We start from the raw sequence: 18165 nt of genomic DNA, 5'->3' as shown, positions 1-18165 counted from the left end.
TTAAGTACACTCTCATTAGTAGGATATTAACATCAATATAGGCAAGACCAGAACACTGCCATCCCCACAAGGATCCTTTTTGCTGCCCTTTAATAGCCACACCCAGCTCCATGTCACTCCCCTTGCCATATACACACCACCATCCCTAACTCCAGGCAATCACTCAGCTGTTCTCCATTTTTACAATTTTGTCATTTTAAGACTGTCATATAAATGGAATCATACAGTGTGTAACCTTTTGGGGTTGGCCCTTTTCACTCAGCAAAAATCCCTCAAGATTCATGCAAGGTTGGCACTAATAATTTTAAAATAAAAGTATAACTGATTAAAGCACCAGAGGTCCTACTAGAGACTTCTTTCTCTCCAGATGGTCATACAAAGCAAACTTAATGAAGGCATTAGTGCTGGAGGCATGAGCAGCAATAAAGGAGCCAACAAGGGTGTCAACACCCTTAGGACAAGTGCCAGTGAGGGTACATGGCCACCCCCAAAACTGAAGCAGAGAAGGAGGAAATCACATTACCAGATCCCAGTGAGAAGGGGAGCAGTGGAGGAGGAAGAATGCCTGGCCGGGGAAGGGATCAGAAAAAGACGTGGCTACTACAGACCACAGCTAGAAAGACATGCCCTCAGATTCCCTAACTTTAAACTGGGCCCAGCAGGAAGCCAGTGGGCCAGGAAACCGAGGAAAAACAGCTTTTAGAAGCCAGCCTCCTTGTGCTTAGATTGGGGGGGGGGGGTGTCACAGGTGGATTTAAGGCCAAACAATAAATAACCAGTACACCAAATAATGATAAAATTGTGTCCATTCAACAAAAATAGCCTCAATATTGACTATTGCAAAGCTTTGTTTGTAATATTGGAGAAGCATAGTCAACAAGAACAATAAAAGTCTTTGTCTTTAATTTCAAGAAGGAATAGACACCAAGTATTTTCCTGAAGTGATGCTTTTGAGTTGGGAAGAGCTGATGGAATCTAGTGCCTAAGAGGCAGGCAGGCCTTACAGGCCTGAGCAGTGCCTCTGTGATACTAGCTGGGCACGCAGAATAAACGGGCCCAGATAACTATACATTGGTGCAGACCCAATTGCAGGATATAGAAATTCTCTTCTATTGGTTTCTATTTTCTCAGTGAAAAATGCAGCAAGCGGAGAGAGAGGATAATTAAGAAGGAGTCTGAGCTTGGAGGAAAGAAACCGAAAAATTCATCTAGGACAGTTGGAGTGTAAATGGATAAGATCACAGGTATCTTTTCAAAAATCCGGTCCAGACCACATCCCCAAACAATTAAATCACAACTGTTGGGAGTGGGGCATGGGCAGGAATGTTTTCTGAAGCTGCACAGTCGATACCAGTGTGCAGATAAGTTTGGTGAGCGTTGGGCTAGGAAAATGAGGCATGGCTGCTGGACAGCACTGAGGTCAAGGTCAGAGGTCATGCTATTAACAAAAAGTCCAGTTGTCAGGGTCAGTCTCCACACCAGCTTCAGTGGCATGTATGTACTTAAGGAGAGGGTTATAGGTTAGATAAAACCAAGGTTGGGTTCAATGAGATGAATATAATGGAGGGAAAGAAAGACCAGAAAGCTGAGATGTAGGGGAAAAGGTGATTAATATGATGGAGGCTGAGCTCTCAGCTCAGTGAGGACGGACTTAAGGGCTCAATGGGGGTAATAACAGTGAAAAGTCAATAGGGTAACAAGACTATAGGCTCCCCTGTGGTCAAATTTTGGAATATCACTATAGGAGTGAGCTAGAAAAGTAGAAGGTGGTGGTCAGGTTACAGGACACTTAGTACAGAGATTGCAAAGAGGATACACTTACTGGTAATACTAAATTCTAGAGAATCACCATGGAAATGAGTGACTGATGAAAGCTGAAAGAGAAAATATCAGTGAGATCACCTTAGAGAACCGTATGTTGAATATACTGTAAAGGTCCTATATGTGAATGGTGTAGTCACCAAGAAATACAGCACAGATGGTATCTGAGTGACATTAAGACAGATATAAAAAATAATTCTATTTAAATGTACTGAAACAAATCTGAAGGGGGTGGGGGCAGAGAATACCAGGAGCGAATCCTGGCTCCACCATTTCTCCATATGTATTACTGGACTGATGACTTCACCTCTCTCTGACCCACTTTTCTCACCTGTCAATGCAGACGATGATAGCATCTTCTCAATAGTTCTGTTACAGGTTTACTGATGCAGAACCTTTAATGTGCTTAGAACACTGCCTGGCATTACCACACCTCTCTGGGATCTTTGTTCTCATTATGAAGTGGTCTCAGTCTCATGGCTTACTCTAGTAGAGAAGTTCTCAATCGTGAGCATGCATCAGAATCATCCCGAGCACTAGAAAACATACTGGGCCCCTACCCCAAAGTTTCTACATAAAGTATGGCCTGAGAATTTGCCTTTCTAAAAAGTTCCCAGGGGAAGCTGATTCTGGTGGTCTGGGTCCCCAGGTGTTAAGAAAAACAGCTGGGGATGGAGACCAGAATCTGTGGTGGGGTTTTTTGTTTTGTTTTGTTTTTTGTTTAATTTCTTTTCAGCATAACAGTATTCATTGTTTTTGCACCACACCCAGTGCTCCATGCAGTACGTGCCCTCCCCAGTACCCACCACCCTCCTCCCCCAGGTTATAGTTGGCATGGGCACTGAGAACTATTCTAAGGCTTATACACACACAATCCTTGTCTGGTTCACCTTAGCATATCTGTAAGTCCTCAGGCCGTGGTGGCATCAAAACTCTCCTTTTGCTCAGTAAAAATTGATTAATCTATTTCTGCTCAGGATCTTCCTTGCTCAGTTGCATAAATAATTTTCCACACGACTTGGTAAGAATTGAAAAAGAATATTTATCACCAAATGGGTTGAAATGATTTTTGACTTTCAAAGGAAACATGCTCTTACCAGCAATCATCTTTCTAGCACTAGAACTGGTAAGGTTTAATCATCAAAGGCTTTACCATGACGTCCTCACCACTGTTTAGGAAGCTTTTCATTATCAGAGAAAACTCTCTAAAACTTGAAAATAAAAATGTGGGTCTCACATCCTTCCAATATCACATAGGGGCAAAGACAAAGGATTGTTTAGGAGAATGTACTTAGGAGAATATACTTAGTTCATCTCATTGTTTAAGACAACTTAAAAGTTACCACCTTAATGAAGTTACTTGTTAACATATGTACTTTTGTTCAGTAGTGATGCAGATAATTTGTCAACCAGATTACCCTCACAAACTGATGGTCTCTTAGACACTAAACAGTTGATATCTAACTCAGCAATGGTGTCTTAACTTTTCTTTGTTCAACTACCTATTAACACTTTGGCTTCTTAAATGCTTTTGAACCAGTCACAACATTTACTGGTTCCCTCATTAATTAATGAGTTAAAATCCCTGACATATGCTCATTTTATATTTGCCCGAGAGTCATGATTTTTTTTTTATTCCTGAAAATTATACTTTAACATTGTTCAATGAAGAACATGTTCGAAAAATTCTTGCAGGGGGACTGGGCTTGAACCTTGGTGAAAATGACCACCCTGTGGCATCAACTCATGACCAGTAATTAGCTCAAAGATACATTGCAACAAAGGATATTCAAGGGTGTCAGGATGGGAGAGCTAAGGAGCCCTTTTTGTTGTTGTTATCATTCCAGTTTCCTTGTCAAGAGGTACTCCAGTGGTGGCTGGTCAGGTTGCTACCTTTTTAAAGTAAAGTCTTGCCACGTGTGGTCACACTGTAACCATGTAATAACGACCAGTTGGGGCATAAACTAGAATCTCCTGCATTCTGAGGCAGGGAGGAACAGAGCCCTGTGGGCCTGGCCGCATCGTATTTATTCAATCTTCTCTTAATTAAATCCAAGTTTCCCAGATGGAAGGAACATTTTTAAAACAAAGATATGAAATTATTTTTCCGAGAATGGAGGATGTTCACTGAAACCTCATTTTCTGAAATGCAAATTAGCAAAGATTTCAGAAGATGAGAAAAAAGCAATCCCAAGAAAATATGAAGGAATGAAATAATACATGGAAATGCAGAAAAAATACAGAACTAAGTAAAACTGATGAGTAAATTCAAAATACAGTTGCTTAAGAAGTCTTAAAAATAGAAAAATGAGTTTATTAAAATAAGATCAGTATTAGAAAAGTATCATGGTAGACAGGATGATTAAATTATAATGAATTACTATCACAATTTTGTGATAAAATGTCACAGAAAGACCTTTTTTCTATAAAATAGACTAACAAGTGCTACAATAAAAGCACAACAAATCACCAAAATTAACACAAGAAGTAGTAGAAAGCCTAAAGAGAGCAAAAGAGGAAACAGAGAAAATTATTAAAAATTATCCACAACACTGAAGGTTACCATTGTGAGAGGGATTTTCCAAATAATTCTTTAAAGATCTCATACTATCATCTATGCCAAGACACGGATCAGGAGGAAGTTTATCCAAAATAACTCTACAAGATAATGAACACCTCAATCCCTAAAGCCGATAACGTTTCCACAAAACGAGAAATGAATTGATCAGCTATTTATATGAAAATTTAAATAACCTACCAGAAATGGACACTAATAAATCAAATTAGGGATTCAAGCCTGATGTAATATGAAAAAAAATTCATGTATATCATATGGTAAATAAGAGTAGTTTAAAGAAAATAGATATTAATTTTATAGGTATAGAAAAGAAACTGGGTTATTTCCAAACGCATGTCAAGAGGTAAATAATTCTTTAAAAGATAGGATTCTTCCTTTTCAAGTTAATTTTTTTCAAAATGGAAATGTCTTTAATTTTCTGAATAAAACCACAGAACCATTGTTTAGTCCAACTATACTGATACAGATGCGCAAGTGGAACAGATCTACAACTTATGGGTCTTCTGGCTGGTGTCTGAAGCTCTGCAAGTGTGGATGCCTGTCCATCAGCTCCTTGGATCAAGTGGTTTAATTACCAGGGAGAACTATGCAGTTAGAGGCAGAAGCTCATGGAAGAGACTGTGGAAATAAGAAGAGCCCAGAAGAATAAGCAGATGCTGAAAGGAGAAAGATAAGTTTTTTGTTTGTTTGTTTAATGATACCATTTTGCCACAGCAAGAAAGTAAATGAATGAAGGCAACTGGTCTCCTGGTCTGTTAAGGATCTTGTAGGAAGAGGCGCCTGGGTGGCTCAGATGGTTAACTATCTGCCTTTGGCTCAGGTCATGATCTTGGGGCCCTGGAATTGAGCCCCACATCAGGCTCCTCCCCCACCCTCTACTACTCTCTCTGCTTGTGCTCTCTTGCTCTCTCTCTGCCAAATATATAAATAAAATCTTAAAAAAAAAAAAGAATCTTGTAGGAAGAATAAACAGTAGCAACTGGCAAAGCCAACTGCAAGCTACCCAAACTGCTAGTAAACTTCTTCCAAAGGAAAATAACCACCCTCTCCACTGATGGAATAAACTAGACTGGGCTGATTCCAAAATGGGCTGTGTGTGTGCCTGTGTGTGTGTGTGTGTGTGTGTGTTGTAGACAGGATCATACTATTATTCCATTTACATTCGCTCAGGCACTAAGCAAGGTTGCTGTGGATCATTAGACCCAAACAAGGCTTAGAGGATGATCTGACAGCATTGTTTTGTGGGCATCTCCTCAAGCTCACATTAGTGAATAAGTACCCTGGACTCTAGGGAACACTGCAGGTAATGTCTAAGATTCTGACTTGGTCTTCAAGTCTGGATCAATAGCTCCCTTATCAGCTTCACTTGTGTATCCTTATACATCGTCTTAAAAATGGGCTTATGGTCTTACCTGGATAATTTTAAATGTCTGTTGCAACAAAATCACTCATCTCTCATTTCAAACTCTTGATCAATTTCCTTTTTAATTTTCCTGTTTCTAAAAATAGTTTTTTAATTTTTTTTTTTTGCAAAAACATATCCAGTAATTTCCACATTAATGATAGTCTAAACAAATAAATTTAAATAGGTCTGAAAACAAAAGTTGTTTCAAAATCAGTGGGTTCCAGAGGTCTACAGAACGTCTGAGTCCTAGGAAACAGTGCCACTGAGACCAATGACCAAATTCAGGTCATATTAGATATATGAGAAACTAAAGTTTTTCCTAGCCAATTAACAATTAAACTAATATCCAGAAGGAAGCTGGATATCACAGGGAGATAATATCACAACTGGCTGTCGAGACAGATCCAGCCAATTGTCAGTTACGATCTCACTACTCAACAGTGTTCAAGAAGAAACTTTAAGAATGATATTAATTTTCAAGTGGAAAGAACATTTGAATAAACTATGTGTTTTGTCTATAGATGTACAGTTATGCACTATTGATAAACCTTCTAAGAAAAATATCAAATTGCTCTGACTTTTAAGGACATCATTTGAAAAATCTTTCAAGCTGCTGAGAAAATAGGTGAAATAGAAAAACTGGGTGCTATGATTGAAGAATGTGAAAGACTAGACAAAATTGAAGCCCTTCAATCTATGAGAGAAAATCTGTAAGGAGGACTATGTAACTGATTGAAAGTGTTTTTCTACAGAGGGGGAAGACAATCAGAACAACATGCCTACAAACTAAGATTTTACAACTAAAGCATAAAGTCTTCCTAGATATAAAATTGTTTAAGATTTAATTAATTTGGAAAAAAGCAAAGAATGAAGCAATAAAGAAAAGTAGCTTATAAGAAAAAAAATACTAATACACAAATTTAAAAGTACAAAATAAAAGTATGTCAACTTTATCCTCTCTGCACTTCAAGAATGCAATTTTGTAATAATTTGATATTTATGCTTCATTTACATGGTATATATCTTTATACACTATAACTAATATATTTCCTATATGTAATATGGGAAATTTATTTGGGTTTTTTTTTCTCTACAAAAAATAGGTGCATACCATACATATTATTCTCTAATATTAGTGTATATAATTTATTTTGTTATTATTGTTGTTGTTTTAAGATTTTATTTATTAATTTGAGAGACAGAGAGAGCAGGCAAGTACAAGCAGAGGAAGAGGAAAAGAGAGAGGGAGAAGCAGACTCCCCACTGAGCTGGGAGCCCACCATGGGGTTCCATCCCAGGACCTGGAGGTCATGACCTGAGCTGGCACTTAACCATCTGAGTCACTCAGGCACCCCTAGTGTATATATTTTAAAAATATATCACAGACTTCTGCTGGTGGGAAGCTGGAATAGATAGACTTTTCTCTATTCTTCTCACTAAATACAACTAAAATCCCTGAACATTATATGTAAAACAATGCAAAATGCTCTAAAAGATGGAAGAATGCAGACTGCCTAGGGACTCCAGGACCCTAAGAACAGCAAGGTGGTTTTATGTGGTTTGTTTTGCTTTTTTGTCTGGCTTGGCTTTTGATTTTGGGGGTGGAGGGAAGGAGTTGTTGTTGTTGTTGTTTGTTGCTTCATGTAGCCTAGACTTGAAGCCAGGCAACCTAGAGGCCCCAACAAAGCCTACTCGCTAGCTAAAGGACCAGGAAAGGAACTGCATAACAAGAACCTTTTAATCAATAACTCCTCTACTTTGGCTACCACACACCACAGAAAAGTCAGTAGCCTTACTCCTACTCTTGGCAACAAAGGCTGAGTTGGGAGCCTAGATATCTGCTCTTGCAAGGCTGCAGCAAAACACCTCCATACCACCTCTACTCAAGTTAATTTAAAAATAGAAACAGAAGGAAGCCAGCATGCCTTGACCCCCAAACCAGGCAAAAACTCACCAAAAAGGAGAATTTCAGACCAATATCCCTGATGAAGATGGATTCCAAGATTCTCAACAAGATCCTAGCTAATAGGATGCAACACTATGTTAAATAGATTATCCACCATGACCAGATGGGATTTATCCATGAGATGCAAGTGTGATTCAACATTTGCAAATCAATCAATGTGATAGAACAAATCAATTAGAGAAGAGGGAAGAACAACATGGTCCTCTCAATTGATGCAGAAAAAGCACTTGACAAGATACAACATCCATTCCTGATTAAAATGATTCAAAGTATAGGGATAGAAGGAACATTCCTCAACTTCATAAAATCTATGAAAAACCCACAGCAAATATCATCCTCAATAGAAAAGCTGACAGCCCTCCTTTTGAGATCAGGAACACGAAAAGATGCCCACTCTTGCCACTGTTAATTTGACAGCTTAGAAAAATGGACTAACTCCTTGAAAAACACAAGCTACCACAACTCACCTCATACTGAACAGATCATTTTAATAGCTCTCTGACAGTTAGAAAATCAAATTTGTTATTAGAAATTTCCCAAAAAAGAAACCCCCAAGATCAGATGATTTCAATGCAGAACTCTACCAAATGTTTAAAGAATAGTTAACACCAATTCTATATAAACATCCCCATTTATTTTATGTAGTATTATTCTGATATTGAAACAGACAAGGACAGTAGAAAAAAAAAAGAGAGAGAGAGGGAGAGAAAACTCAGACCCATAACTCATGAATACAGATAAACAAACAAACAAAACCTTAACAAAGTATTAGCAAATACAATTCAGCAATATACAGGGGGACAAAACAGGGTTCATTCCAAGGATGCAATTTTGGTTCAATATTCAAAATCTAATCAATTTAATCCACAACACCAATAGGCTAAAGAAGAAAAAAAAATCACAATAATATTAGTCAATGCAGAAGAAGCATCTGACAAACTTTAACCCCACTTCATGATAAAATCTTTCAGAAAAATAAAAATATAATTTCCTCAACTTCATAAAGACCATCTTTTAAAAAGCTGAAGTTAACATTATGCCTAATGTTGACAGACTGAATGCTTGCCCTCTAATATTGAGAAAAAGGCAAGGATACCTGTTTTCACCAAACTTATTCAACTTAGTGCTTGAATTTATAGCCAGTGCAATAAGATAAGAAAAGGAAATGAAAGCAAGTTGGAAAGGAAGAAATAAAGCTGCTTTTATTAGTAGATGACATGACTGTCTATATAGAAATCTACAAAAAACTTTGAAAAATAAGTGAGCTCACTAAGGTCACAGGATACAAGGTATACATACAAACAAAGAGTATAGAGAAATACTAACACTGAACATGTGGACACTGAAATTTAAAAGTTAAAATGCTATTTGCAATCTTTAAAAATATGAAATACTAAAATACTTTTCTAAGAAAACATCTGTAGGATTTGTGTGCTAAAAACCACAAAAAACTGATAAAAAAAAATATACCTACTGTCTAAATAAATAGATACACATACTACATTAATGGGTTGGAAAATTTCACATACTAAAGATGTTAATTCTCCCTCAAACTAATATACAGGTTTGGTACAATCCAATAAAATTGTCAACAAAGTGTTTTTTTCTGACACACACAAATTATCCTAAAACTTGAAAGGCTCAAAAACCAGAATACTAAAACAATTTTAGAAAATAATAATAAAATGAAGGGGGCCAATCTACACAATTTCAAGACTTATTTTACAACTATAGTAGCAACACTGTGTGGTTTTCTCAGAGGCACAAACACATAGATCAATTAAAAAAAAAAATACAGAACCCAGAAATATACCTACACACAGATGTCTGGTTTTGAAAAAAAGTACAAATCAGTTTGATGAAAAGAAGATGGGCTTTTCAACCAATGGTGTTAGACTGAATGGACAAGCATATACAAAAAATAAATGTCACCTTAAATCTCACACCTTACAAAAATTAACTCAAAATGGTTCATGGATTTATATTGAAATCTAAAATTATAAAACTCTTAGGGAAAAAAGAGAAACTGAGATCTAGGGCTATACTATTCTTTTACTTGGAGCCAATATCATGACTCATAAAATTAAAATTGCATTTCATCAAAATTAAAAACTTTTAAATTATAAAAGATCTTATCAGGACAATGAAAAGTTAAAGAGTGGGGGAAAATATTTGCAACACATATAGTCAACAAAAAACTTGTGTCTAGAGTATATAAAGAACTCCCAAACACCACAGTAAGAAATAAAAAGAACAAAACAAAAAAAAAAAAAACAAATAATGCAATTAAAATATGGGCAAAAGATATCAAGAGACATTCCATTGGAAAAGATAAAAAAAAATAAGCCCATGAACAGATACTCAACATAACTGACCATTAAGGAAATGAAAATGAAAACCAAATTGAGATACCACTATATACTCCTCTCAGAATAACTAAAATAAAAAATAGTGACAATACCAAATGCCAGCACGGATGTGGTTATAATAGAAAATGAGTGGTACAGCCACTCTGGAAAACAGTTTGGTAATTTCTTATAAAACTAAACATACAATGACCTCGCAGCCCAGCAAGTGCTCTCCTGGGCATTTATCTTACAGAAATGAAAGCTTGTGGTCACAGAAAGATCTGTACCTGAATGTCTATAGCAGCTTTATTTTTAATACCCCAAGATTAAAAATTCCCCAGATACCTTCCAACAGGTGAATGGTTCAACTGTAGTAAATTCATCCATGAAATGATTTCTCAGCAATAAAAAGGAACTACTGATGCATATAATAACCCAGAAAAATCACCAGAAAACTGCTGAGTGGAGAAAAAAAGACAATTCAAAAAAAAATCACATATTCAGTGATCAGATATACATATATGAATTGGATGGATATATCCATATCTATCTAACTACATATATATATGTAAATACATATATATATATCAACTTGAAATCACAGAACTATAGAAATTAGGAACAGTTCAGTGGTTGCCATGGTTAGTTAAGGATGGGGTGGGAATGAGAGAGGAAGTAGGTGGCCATAAAAGGGAAACATGAGGGATACCTGTGATGATGGAAATGCTCTGAATACTGACTGTTTCAATTGCAATATCCTGGTTATGATATTGGACTCCAGTTTTGCAAGATGTCATCTTTTTTGGAAACTAGGTTAAGGATATAAATGAGCTGCCTAGATTATTCTATAACTGTATGTGAATATAAAATTTTTAAAATGAAAGTTTAACTTAAACCCTCAATTGACAGAAAGTCATATTCAAGAGATAAATTGTAATACTAAGTCTTCCATTCCTTTCTAGGACCCAGACATGGGTCATGTAAGAACGACAATATGTTTTATCCCAAGTTTTCCTATTGTCTGTTTTACCTTTTGTATTTATTACACACACACACACATGCACACACACATGTCAATATATATAAATTTTGTGTGTGTGTGTGTTATATACATACAGATGCCTGGTTTTGGAAAAAAGTACAAATCAGTTATATGACACACACACACATATCATACATATTTTATATTATAATATACTACATTTTCCTTTCCATTTCTCCTTATAACCCAGTGCTGACTAAAAGAATATGAACTCTCTCTTGGTTCACAGATACCAGTATTTCATGTCAGCTGGTTCCACAAATCTTTCTCTGAATTTCTCTATCTCTAGTGATCTCCAAACTCTCAGAAACCACCCACCAAAAAAGTATTATGATATTTTCTAAGAATTGCTTCCTAAGAGCATTCCTCAGTATTCTTTAATTCTCTAACATGTACCATCTTAATGAAAACACCGCAACAATTATTTTCCATGATTTACTTTCTTGATGCAATTGGGCTTAACTGTTATGAGTTTGGAATGAATATTAGTACCTAATCTCTTATATCTCCTCTTTAGAAATTTTGTGGAAGATACTCACAAATAATAATAGCCAATGAGAAACAAAGCACTACTTTATTCAGTATTGAAAAAGCATTTCATACATTAATGCAATGCTCTGCTATAAAATCTATTTGGTAAAATATGGTAGAGACTAAAATCTTCAGCCATGCTTCTGTTTCTTCCCAGCTAGGTCTTCAGAAAGAATATGACCTTACAAATCCATTTACCAGATATGGATAAGCCATTACTAAGAAGCAATGAATTGGGCTTGATATTGGAAACAATCAAATTTCATCTACAGAAACCATTGACTTGTTATTTTAACTGTTAATTTTTTCTCAATGCTAGATTATCTTTCCTCCTCATTATGTAAAAGTAACTAAATGAACAATCTAAGACTATTAATACATTTCTCCCAAGAACTGAAGGTGATGCCTGTTAGCACTTTACCTGGGTTATTACTCAGTCTATAGTTAGCAATAATTAAGCATTTTGAAAATTCAAATGGATAACATTAGAGATGATAGATTAAAAGATTATAACCCTATGTAAAAATACAGCAAAAAATTTTAGAGAACATTTTCAACATCATGTAAAACAAAATATCCACTTTGACTACTACTCTTCAACACTGTACAGGAAAGGAATGAAATATATCAGAATTAAAGGTAAATAGTTTCAGCGTTTTCAAATATTGTTCCATTTAATTCTGAATAACTAAAACAATCATTAGAGTACAAAATTCTGGTGTGAAACACTATATCGTGAAACATCTCTCTCCTATTCCTATCTCTGTTCTGTTTCTCTCCCTGGAGGAATTTATATTAATAGGCTCTTTTACATCTTAACAAATATAATTTACATACACATATTCAGGATAGAAGATTATTTAAGGATGAACTTTATATCTGAGCAATACATTTTCTCTCTGTAGCCAGTTTCAATTCAATGGGAGCTGGTGCTTAGAATTACTCTAAGGAGGTATTTCAAGAGACCTGTATGAATACCAGGTCTCAGTTGGGAGAAACAATTTATCTGATTAACAATGTCTGCTATGGGCAAGACACCCAATATGTGGCAACCTGCAGTGTATTTCGAATTCCTGAATTGTTATTTTTTAGTTGTCAAGGGGAACTAAACAAAAATACAATTCCAAGAGAAAACCCACATAATAAAATAGTTAAGAAAAATTTAAAACCATAACATAACCAGTGATAAAGCCAGATAAACCTCCATACCTAAATAACTTCTTCCTTCTGTTACAAAAGCTAGGAAAGGGAGAGAGATCAGAAATCACTGGGGGAGAAAATTGTCTCATATCTACAGAAAGAGAATAATGAGAGAGTATGGAGTCTTCCCCTGCCCAGGATTTCTTAGTGTTTATAGTTAGTAACAGATAAAGTAGTGCTCTTCCCCAGCTTCAGGGCTTTTGCCTTTTTGAAGCTGCATCTCCAATATTTATCAGTGCCCCTTGGATCTTCAGTGAAAGGCACAGTTTAGCTATTGTCCACAAAAGTCTCTAAAGTAAATTGGAATTAAAAATTAATTAAATTTACTTCAAGGTCACATGTATCCTGGAATCGAAGGGAACTTAAATAGCCAAAACTTACTACAATGTTATCCAAGTATAAAAACAAACATAGAGACCAAGGAACTAGAACAGGAACCCCAGAAGTAAATCCTCACATGTATAGTGCCAAGACCTTTTAATGGGAAAAGGCAGTCCTTTTTATGGTGCTATGAAAACTGGATATCCACATGCAGAAGAATGAAGTTATATCTTTACCTTATACCATATACAGAAATTAACTCAAAATGAATCAAAGGTCTTAATCCATTTGAATGTATTTTTGTGTATGGTATAAGAAAGTGGTCACTTAATCCTTTTACATGTTGCTATCCAGACCTAAATGTGAGACAGGAAACCATTAAGATCCTGGAGGAGAACAGAGACATCAGCCTCTTTGACATCAGCCATAGCAACTTTTTACTAGACATGTCTCCTAAAACAAGGGAGACAAAAGCAAAGAGAAACTGTTGGGTCTTCATGAAAATAAAAAGCTTCTGCAATATATGTTTATAAACAATACAAGACCAAGCACTTCAGTTCTTCCAGTCAAACATTCAGTTTATTAAGATTGTGGTTAGATTGCAAATATTTTATATTGCATCTATGTAATAGGATGTAGAAAGGAAAGGGACTGATTCTGGTTATTGTTTCAAAGGTTAGTTATCTCTACTGAGTTTGCAATTCAGAAAATCCTAAAACTTATATTGTAATAATTTTTATTGATAAATTTTCAGAAATATATGTATACTTATTCTTTTATTTCAGCCTGGCCCTTGGAAAAAAATCTAAGTCTTAAGTGACACATTCCAACATAAAAATATTGAGAAGGGGGTTGGGGTAAATTGGAAGGGGAGGTGAATCATGAGAGACTATGGATTCTGAAAAACAATCTGAGGGGTTTGAAATGGTGGGGGCATGGGAGGTCGGGGTACCAGGTGGTGGGTATTATAGAGGGCACTGATTGCATGGAGCACTGGGTGTGGTGAAAAAATAATGATACTGTTATGCTGAAAATAAATAAAATTTTAAAAATTAAAAAAAAAAAAAAAAAGCTTCTGCCCAGCAAAGAAGACAACCAAGAAAACTAAAAGACAACCTATGGAATTGGAGAAGATATTTGCAAATGACATATCTGATAAAGGGTTAGTATCCAAAATCTATAAAGAACTTATCAACTCAATATCCAAAATATAAATAATCCAGTTAAGAAATGGGCAGAAGACATAAACAGACATTTCTCCAAAGAAATGGAGGAAATGGAGACTTACAGAAGGCCAACAGACCCATGAAAAAAGTTGCTCAACTTCACTCATCATCAGGGAAATGCAAATCAAAATTACAATGAGGTATCATCTCACACTTGTTACAATGTATAAAATTAACAAGACAAGAAACAACGGATGTTGGAGAGGATGTGAGGAAATGGGAACCTGCTCCCACTGTTGGTGGGAATGCACACTGGTGCAGCTAGCTATTCGGGAAAACAGTATGCAGAGTTCTCAAAAAGTTAAAAATAGAACTACGCTCTGATGAAGAAATTGTATTACTAGGTATTTACCCAACGATACAATAATACAAATCAAAGGGGCATGTGCACTCTAATGTTTATAGCAGCATTATCAACAATAGTCAAATTATGAACACAGTCCAAATGTCCATCAACTGATGAGTAGATAAAGAAGATGTGAGGGATATGTGTGTGTGTATGTGTGTGTGTGTGTGTGTGTGTGTGTAACTATGAAATGCTCAGAAAAGAACATAAGGGAAAAGTTTCATGGGTATAATAACAACTTCTTGGATATGACACCAAAGGCACAAGCAACCAAAAAAATAAATAAATAAATTGGACTACAGCAAACTTTGAAACCTTTGCCCATCAAAAGACTCTTATCAACAGAGTAAAACGTCAACCCACATAATAGGAGAAAATACCTTCAAATCATGTATCCGAGAAGGAATTAATATCCAGAATATATAAAGAACTCCTAAAAGTCAACAAAAAAACTACATTTAAAAATGAGCAGAAGACCTGAATAGAATGAATTTCTAAATCATTCATTAGACAAATGAGTATTAAACCCACAATTATGATGGATATTATTTTTAAAAGTTGGCAAGGATGTAAAGAAATTGGAACCCTTTTGATGAGAATTTAAAATGGTTCAGCTGCTATGGAAAATAAGGTGATTCTTCAAAAAATTAAACACAAAAAAGTATCTATGTGACACAGCTATTACAGTTGTGGGTATATACCCAAGAGAATGGAGAGAATGCTCTTGAATAGATATTTGCACACCCACGTTCACAAAAGCATTCTTCACAGTAGCCAAAAGGAGGTGGCAATTCAAGTATCCATAAATGTATAATACATAAACAAAACATGGCCTATATATTCAATGAAATAATATTATTCCACCTTAAAAATGGAGGAAAGACAGGCAATTTTGAAAATCAGCAAACTTAGATCTGGCTACATAATCTGCAGATACAGGGCCCCTTGTTCAAAAGTTATTAAAAATTTCAAGACGGTGATAGCAGAGCGGAAAACCAAGCATGGGGGCATGAAACTGACCCCCAGCAAAGTGATAGGGAGGGGTAGAGTGTATACAGTAAGTGTAAAAAAGTCTGAACGAGTGATATAAAGTAATAGGTGTGAGATTTTTAAGGATGGTGAAGAGGAAAGTCCTCTCTGAGAAAATGACTTCTAAGTGAAGATGTAAAGAATGGACGGATGGTGACATGGAGCTTTCCTGAGAGACGGCAAAATCCCCCAAATAGAAGTATATCTACACCCAACCTACTGAAGGAACAATGGCTGGAGTACAGAAGGGGAGAGAAAGAATGGAAAATCTGAAACCAGAAACTTTTAGACATGAGAAGGATATAAGGCAAATATCATGTAAGGCCCCCCAGGTCATATTGAATACTTTGGCTTTTACTACGGGTGGCATCACATAAAATCCCACATACGCAGGATGGCTTTATACCTTTGTTTATCAGAGTAAAAGCTAAAACACTTTTCATAATTATCTCTTAATGTATCTTGACCTTGAAAGAAGAGGAAGTGGATATGAGATATATATTGATCTCCTCTCAGAAAGTTAAAATTAAACAATGAAGTAACTTCATCAAGTTCTCTGCAAATACTATCATTTGCACTTTACCATATCTACCTTATGGAGTGCTCCAGAGCCCAAACATCCTCTTGGCTCGCAAGACCATGGCTTGTCTCATTCCCTCCTCCCCACCCCCTCCCAGTACATTCATTTAGGCCCCATGATACCTAATGACAAATGCAGTGGTTACTCTGGTTTTAAACTTATAATATCTAAATAATAAGTATCTTCTAAAATGATGTTTCCTTGAAAATTCACCCTTAAAATAAATCTTTCAGCACAATATTGAGATCTATTTGTAGCATTTTCACAGCAGATAGAAACTTGTAACTTCTGATCACATTAAATTGCTATATTAACCATTCTATATGTACAGTCAGAAATATTTATTGAATAAATGATCCTACAAGTTGTAAGCCATTATGCTAAGATTTATGAAGGACACAGCAGTGGGAAGGCACCATCCTTTTATGCAAGAAACTTCCCTGTGACAGAGGAGAGCAGAAAGGCACTCAGCTTGCTTGAAGGAGAGAGGCAGGGACAAATCAGAGATTGAATCAAGTGTGAGGCAAATCCAAGGAAGCAAGAGATCACTTCTGACTACAGAGTAAGGTGAGCTTCCTGAAGAGTGGCAAACCCTGGGCAATCTTAAGTCGGGTATATTTCAATTGGTGAGAGAGAGAGAGAGAGAGAGAATAGGAAATGAAGAGAAACTGGAATAAGAGAAGATAATGAAAGCATAGGTAAAAGGTGGGGAGACATAATTGGGGAAAAGCAGAAAAGCTGACCACAGTAACACTGGAGAAGAATTGTAATGGAGAAGATATATACAAGGAAGAAAAAGGGAAGAGGGAGAAGAGGAAATAGGAAAAGGGGAAAGAATTTGAAAAGACTCAGGGAAGGGAGACGTAGACAAAAAACACCCAAAGTGAAGAAATGCCCTGTGAAGTAGTAGAACTGCCTACACCAAAAGACATTAGGCTGTGGGTCTCTATCCAAGAGTTCCCCTGAACACATAGCCTTGGGTCTGACATCTTAATCTCCATGTAGTTCTAGACCCAATCAGATGAGCATCCCTTTACATTTTGCTTCTCTTCAACATAGCAGCAGCAAACACTCTTACTCACACTGCTTCAAACACTCTCAGGGCCAAATCTCAAGAATTCCATCCCAAGAGGCACTTGAGTTTTTGCTTGATGACTGTTTCTTATTTTTTGAAAGCCACAGAGCTTCTGCACAAAGGCCCTTGCAAACAGAGCTAGGAATTGAACGGATAATACTTTCACGTGCCCTGAAGCTACCCAGCGGGTCTAGAACTAAAAGTGAAACTTTCCCAGCTACTTTTTCATATACAAATAGTGTTAAATTTGAAACCGGCAGCTGTGCACTTTAACCACTTTCTCTTGCGTGATTTATTCCAATTGCACTTCTTAAATAAAACTTTCATTTTAGATATGGAAATAGATTTCCTTCCTGAACAACTTGTTCTTCTAGAAATAAGTGTTGAGTCAGATATGTGACAATGATTCTCCCAAAAGAAATATGCACCATAAACAGCATCTTCCTATTTGTAGTTGACTCGTGTTCCTCTGTGATGGGAAAGCTTCTTCATCCACATTTTGGGGATGAAAAGGAAGTGTCTCGTGGAAACAGAATAAAAGATTTCTGAGGAATGTGAATTGCCTATGGAACAATTTAAAATATCTTTCAGAAGCAGGAAAATGCAATTTAAGATATCGGTAGGTACTCAAGCAGGTAGTTCCATGCACCAGTTCTCACAGACATAGAAGCCAAAGTATATTTTATAGTCATTAGCA

This window comes from Mustela lutreola, chromosome 4 (assembly GCF_030435805.1).
Source record: "Mustela lutreola isolate mMusLut2 chromosome 4, mMusLut2.pri, whole genome shotgun sequence".
In the NCBI taxonomy this organism is placed as follows: Eukaryota; Metazoa; Chordata; class Mammalia; order Carnivora; family Mustelidae; genus Mustela; species Mustela lutreola.
This window is presented reverse-complemented; position numbering follows the sequence as displayed.